The sequence below is a fragment of the Cornus florida genome, unplaced genomic scaffold (assembly GCF_030987335.1).
Source record: "Cornus florida cultivar Cherokee Brave unplaced genomic scaffold, ASM3098733v1 CherokeeBrave_3.0.0_Hap2_Chr02, whole genome shotgun sequence".
Classification (NCBI taxonomy): Eukaryota; Viridiplantae; Streptophyta; class Magnoliopsida; order Cornales; family Cornaceae; genus Cornus; species Cornus florida.
The window spans coordinates 99,075,586-99,082,408 of NW_026775572.1; the positions used below are offsets into that span (position 1 = coordinate 99,075,586).

General features: G+C 38.3%; 1 pseudogene; it reads left to right on the forward strand.

Annotated features, from left to right (window-relative positions):
• Positions 1-467: 467 nt before the first annotated feature.
• On the forward strand, positions 468-5,042 carry LOC132296561 (probable serine/threonine-protein kinase WNK10; annotated as a pseudogene).
• The last annotated feature ends 1,781 nt before the right edge of the window (positions 5,043-6,823 follow it).

Genomic DNA, 6,823 nt, shown 5'->3' on the forward strand with positions numbered 1-6,823 from the left:
ATACCTAGAAAAGATAGACCATACTACAACCTAGAGTAAAGTAGTTAAGTAAATGGTTTATATTAATCGAAGATAGTCCATGTTTAGCTTTAAATTATATTATTTTCTAGCTGAATTAATATGTGCTTGTAGCCATGATTAATTCCCTATGCATGTTATATGAAATATCTCCAATAAATTGATATAATTAACTGGTGGTGCGACGTTAGTGGTGCAATCATACCCCTAGTCCTCTCTCTCTATTTTCTACATCATATTTAATTATTGTTCTTTAGTTTATTTTATTTTCTATTTAGTTAATTTAGAATTAATTATCACGATTTGATTATCCTATTTTCAAGTTAATTTGGAATTTAAGAAATATGTTGACAAACTTATTTTACACAAGTTCCTTGGGTACGACTGCAAAGATTCTTACACTTACGAATGATTCATATAAATCTCACACTAATATAAATCTCACACTAATGGGTTCTTTGGTTGTCCGCGCTAACATTGCTATCATCGCCGGGGAGCATATACAGGGAATGGGGGTTGCCGGCTATACTGGTATATTTGGTAAGCATCCGGTGCGTGCGGGGTCAATTGATCACCGTAATCGGGGATGGGTTCATAGTGGATTGCCGGACCCTTCTCTTTTATCGCCACCAGAGTCTCTAGCGGTTAACGGTGCACCGAACCACGTCTCTTTGTCGGTCTATTGTGCTGCTTCCTTGTTACGCTTCTTCTATTTCTTTCCCCGGCAACAAGGTTGTGTGTATTTGTGCCATCGCCAGCTGGTGGTCTTGTCTCCACACGGGTCGTTGGGTTTCATGCTGAGTTGGTTGGTGTTGGTAGTCTATAAGTTTGGCGTTGCCATTCAGCGGGAAGTAGCATAGATGACGGTCAGGATTTCTTGGCCGGCGGTGATTATTTCCTATCTGGGGAAGTGAAGAGTTTGTTGCGTCATTTAGCAGCTTTGATGTGGAGATTCATACTAGGTAGATTTGTGAGGCGAAGAGGTCGTCGAGGATGGATCCCTCTGTTCGATCCGTTATGGAGAGTGTCTTTATGGAGAGATATGAGATGGGGTTTGGATGTGCTGAATCTGCGCATTTCGCCAGCGTTTGAAGTCGATAATGCTTGCTGTGTGGTGTGTTCATCGGTCGGTCAGCTTCGGAGGTAGGTTTTTGTTTTTTAGTTGGGGAAAATATGACATCATGGTTGACGTCGTGTATGGCAGTGCAACTTTCTATTGGAAGTTTGTGTATGGCTATGCAAATTTGTATCTTTTGTGCGTGCGTGTACTCCCGTTGTACTCTGTGGGGTCCACTTCTGACATATATGTCAACACCTATGCTATTTCCTATTTGGTTGACAACACATCCGCCACGACTACTTTAGAAAAGTGGGGTTTATTCATCTGGTGTGGATCAAGTCAGACGATTTCTTAAGGATCAACATTTATGATGGTCCTGTTTCATCGGTGGGAATACGTCTCTTTTCAATTATCTAACTCCACAACTTAGTTGTTGTATCTTTGATGGTGAACTTTTTATGTGGTTGATGTTTTTATCTCTGATAGTGTCGTTTGATTCTTTTGTTTGTCAGAATTGAAAAAAAAAAAACATGTTAATTAAATTAATATAAATGGTTTTAAAATTTTTTTTTTTAAAATAATTTTTCAAAAATACAAAAAACAAAGAAACAAACGGATTGGTTGGTTCCAATTGATACCATTTCCACAGGTTTGGTAAATAATTAAATATAGGGCCCATGTTATTCTAATTGGTCGATATTGGATCGAGTTTGAGCTCATATGATTCAACCAACCCGACCCATTGCCACAACCAATTACCAGATTGTAGTGGCGGGAAGAAAGCTGGAAACACCCGTCGGTTGTCGGTGGACTGCTCTAGCTGCTCACGTGGCGAGAGCGGGTCGCCGTGTGCCGGCCGGGGATGGACTAGGAACAGTCCCTTCGTGGGCCTTCCCCGGGCAGCGAACAGTCAACTCAGAACTGGTATGGACAAGGAGAATTTGACTGTTTAATTAAAACAAAGCATTGCGATGGTCCTACGAATGCTCACGCAATGTGATTTCTGCCCGGTGCTCTGAATGTCAAAGTGAATAAATTCAACCAAGCACGGGCACTGTAACCCGACTTCCGATTCATCCCGCATTGCCAGTTCTGCTTACCAAAAATAGCCCACTTGGAGCTCTCGATTCCGTGGCGCGGCTCAACAAAGCAGTCGCACCGTCCTACCTATTTAAAGTTTCACAATAGGTATTTCCCAATACTATAATTCTGTATTTGCCAGATAGTTCCACAATAGGAGTTGTAGTTCTCAACTACACAACTTAAACTCCTATTTGATCTCTTCTTTTGATATACATATAATATACACGCGTTTTTTTATATTACTACATCGAAAATTAGGGTTGATAGTTTTCAATCTGTTTGATCACTGCCTCTCTTTGCATCCAAAGAAGAAGAAGAAGAAGATGACGACTTCTAGGGTTTTGTATTTTCTCTTTCTATACATTTTTTTTCCAGATTTTCTTTTCTCCAATTTGAAATCTATCTCTATATTTGTGCACACCCGGTATATGGATATAACCGATGGTTTTTGAAGGGATTAGTGTGATTTTTATTGGGTGTCGTCTGGTTTTGTTTGAATCAGTCATTGATTCTTATTTGGTTGCTTTGATTTCAAATTAGTGTCTCAACTGATCTGTTAGGGTGTGTTTGGTAGGGTTGATTTGGAGGGATAGGGAGAGAAAAGAAAAGAGAGGATAGTGTAAGTTTGTGTTTGGGTAACTTAAGTGGAGGGATAGGGAGGGATAAGGAGAGATAGGGAGGGATAGCTATCCCTCCTTATCTCTTATTTGCTTTCTCCTCAAAATTGAGAAGATAGGGAGAGATAGTGAGAGAAAGGATAGTGATTTTAGTGGTATTTTGATAATACCAAAATTAGCCTCCACAAATTAATACACAGATTTATTATTCCATCCAAGTCCCATAGTTATGAAAGGATAAAAAAGTAATTTGTCTATTATCCTTTCTTTTCTTTTCTCTCCTCTATCTTATCCAAACAAAAATAACTATCACTTCTTTTCTTTTCTCCCCTGTCTATCCAAACACAAATAGAAATTATTACTATCCTTTCTTTTCTTTTCTTTTCTTTTCTCACTAATACTATCATTTCTTTTCTTTTCTTTTCTCTCGTAACTAATACTATCCAAACACACCCTTAGGTTTTCAAATTATTATCTCCATTTGTGGCTTTCCGTTTTTGGGTTTTTATCGGAATTGTTGTTTTGGGATTTGGGATTAATTATTTAACTCCATGTAAGGTTTGACTGAGTTGTTGGAGAAAAAATGTAAAGCTAGGGAAAAAGGAAAGATTGAAGAGGCTGTTGTTATTGAGAAATCCCAGGACGGCCAATACATTCGGTATGATGAGATATTGGGGAGAGGAGCATTCAAGACTGTGTACAAGGGGTTTGATTCAATTAATGGAGTAGAAGTTGCTTGGAGCCAAGTGAGTACTGATGCCGACAACACATTGGAGTCGAAGCAACATTATGCAGAGAGATTGTATTCAGAGGCTCACCTTCTTAAGACATTGAAACATGAAAACATTGTCAAGTGTTATAGCCATTGGGTGGATGAGACGAACAAGACTATCAACATCATCACTGAGTACTTCACTTCTGGGAGTTAGAGGCAATTTCATACAAAGCGTAAGAGGTTTCATATAGTCGCGATTAAGAAGTGGGCGAGGCAGATTCTCCGAGGTCTACACTATCTCCACAGTCACACCATTATTCATGAAGATCTCAAGCGTGAGAATATTTTTGTGAATGGCAATAGTGCAGGGTTAAAAATTTGGGGTCTTGCGTTGCCTTCTGTTATGCATTCTCCAAGTAGTGGTGTTGGCACTCCTGAATTGGTTTACCAACTGTTTGATATATGTTCCTTTGGAATGTGCATGCTAGAGTTGGTTTCTTGTGAAAACCCATATAGTGAATGCAAAAGTCAAGCACAAATATATAAGGTTATGTCTGGGTTGATGAAGCCGACTGCTCTTGAGAGGGTGAAAGATCCCCAGGTGAGGCAGTTTATAGAGAAGTGTTCGGTTCCAACATCACTGAGTTTGTCCGCGACAGAGCTGTTGAAAGATCCCTTCCTTTCGTCTCCAAATTCAAAGGGGCTTATTTGGGATCCTCTTCTACCAATAAATGTGCCGAAGTCCGATTCTATTCCGATGGACATAGACACTAGCAACAAACTTTCAGCCAGCACTTTTACAGATCTTTCAGCTCCAGAGTTTCAGTGGTTCAATGGGAAAAGTGAATTCGGATTAAGAGGTGAGAAAGCTGATGATAACTCAGTTTCATTGACCTTGCGTGTTGCTAACTTGTGTGGTCAGGTGAATACAATTGAGTTTAAGTTTGATCTTGATACTGATACTGTACCCTTAATAGCTGGTGAGATGGTTGAACAACTCAATTTTTTGTGGAAGGATGATGAGCCTGCATTAGTCAACTTAATGGACAGGTTGATTGACAAACTTGTACCCAACTGGAAAAATTCATCAGGAAATGGATTAACAGGTTCGTATGGGAATTCTGCTGTACTTCAACATGATCAAAACTCACAAAGTTTGTCTGTTTTAAGATCCGATGATGAAAATACTGATCAACACAAAAAAGGTAGTGTTCGGGGGAATGTCATATCGAGTGAACTAATGAAGGATTCAGAGATACCCTCTGCTGCCTCATCCAGTGCACTGTCGAAGGAGATGAGTTTGTTAATTTTCTTTTCACCATCTGAAGCAGACGATGATCAGTTGAAGCTGAAGCTTAATGGTATTGAGATGGAATACTACCAACGCCTTCATGAACTTTTGAGAATGAGGGAGGATGCTATATATAATGCCAGTCGGAGATGTATAAAAAAGAATTAGATATCTATTTTTTTGATGTAAATAGATTTTATTTTCTCAAATACAATTCAGAATATACATGTTTCAGTTTTTAAAGAAATGAAAGTGTCATATTCTTTTAGCATTGCTTGAATGATTAAATGATGAATTTGTTATTTCTTACACACACATACACACACACATATATATGTATACACTTCTGTTTTGTTATTTTTTTAGCTTGCCTTGTCTGCTGTTGTTTCAAATATGGTCAACTCAGGTCCTGGTAGTGCAGTGACAATTCTTATAGAGTAGCCCCATCAGATAAATAACAAACAAATTGAAGGCTGAGACATGTGATGGTGGTTAGATTTTTTACCGTGTTATAAGCTTGGCATAAACATTATAGTGTATTTCATAAATTCTTGCATAATTGTTAGGCACTTCATAAATTCTCGCATAATTGTTAGGCGCTGAATGTTATATATTTTAACCCCTTAACTTGCATGTTTTATTCTCTTAGTAGTAGTTTTATTTGTGATTTTACATTTCTAGTATTTTTTCTTTATTTCAGGGCTTTAATGATAACATCAGACAAGACCGGTGATTTTGGGCTTTAAAAGATGATATCCAAGAGGTTAGAAGACCACATCCATTGACCAACCTATGATGAAGATCCAAGTCCACTTAGACTTAGAAAAGAGCCCAAGAGAAGCCACAAGTTGATGAGAATGGAAACAAGAAGAAAAGGAAGAATCATTCTCCAACTAGGAAACTTTCTTCAAAATTGGTAACTTGAATCCGTTTTGATATTCTATCTGTATCTCTTTCCTCGAGTGTTAAAACAGTTCAATTTTCGCGTGGGCTGAAAGGAAATTCAAAGATCTACAATTTTGTACTTCACGAAGATTACTGGGCTGGAAGTTAGTACGAATTTTAGAGTCCTTGTTTGACAGAATTTTCATATATATCTTTTATTTGAAAAAGGGAACATTGGGGCTATTCTTCTCTTATTTAAAGGGAGTTCTCTACATCATTATGATCATCATACAAAGGAGCCAGAGGCTGAAATCAAAGGGGAAGAATAAAGGAGAAAGAAGGGATCGACCTATGCCGACGAAGATGTTCTTCCCAACCATGAAGAAGTCCATTCTAGCCATGAGTAGCTAAAAGCTCTGCTAGGGCTGTGATGTAGCCCTAGCTTAGCACCACTGGTCTGATTATATTTATTTATTGAATTAAATATTGATTGTGTAGCCTAGAGAATTTTTACATGACTTTTCAATAGAAATTGGTTTTAAAATTTTAATTCAATTTCAAAAGTATTTTCTATTTTGTCTTAGATATTTAATTCTTGTGATTGAACACAATTTATTTACTTCTTGTAGTTGTGAATGAAATGGTTATGCAATGGTTTTTCATTGAATATAATATAGAGAAGATAGATCATACTATATGTGACAGCCCAAGTTTTTCAACCTGGTGTGTCAGTGATGACCCAAAAGTTAACCCAAAAATAGGTCCTAAATGCAGAATCGAAAGAAAAGAAAGCATTGAGAGCTCGTTCGGCACTCATTAAGGCTGAGCACCGGTTGGCACTCATCAAGGCCGAGCACCTGTTCGGCACTCATCAAGGTCAGATGTTCTGACCTACATGGTCAGGCATTCTGACAAAAGGTTCAAGCATTCAGACAAAAGGTTCAAGCATTCGTACTTGCATGGTCAGGCATCCTGACCTATATAGTCAAGCGTTCGGACATCAGAAGGAAACAACCAGCTAAACGACAAAATAGAAGGCAAACATCAGCCGAACGACAAAACAGAAGGTAAGAAAACAACAGAACGACAAAACAGAAGGCAAACATCAGCCGAACGACAAAACAGAAGGTAAAAAAACAGCCGAACGACAAAAC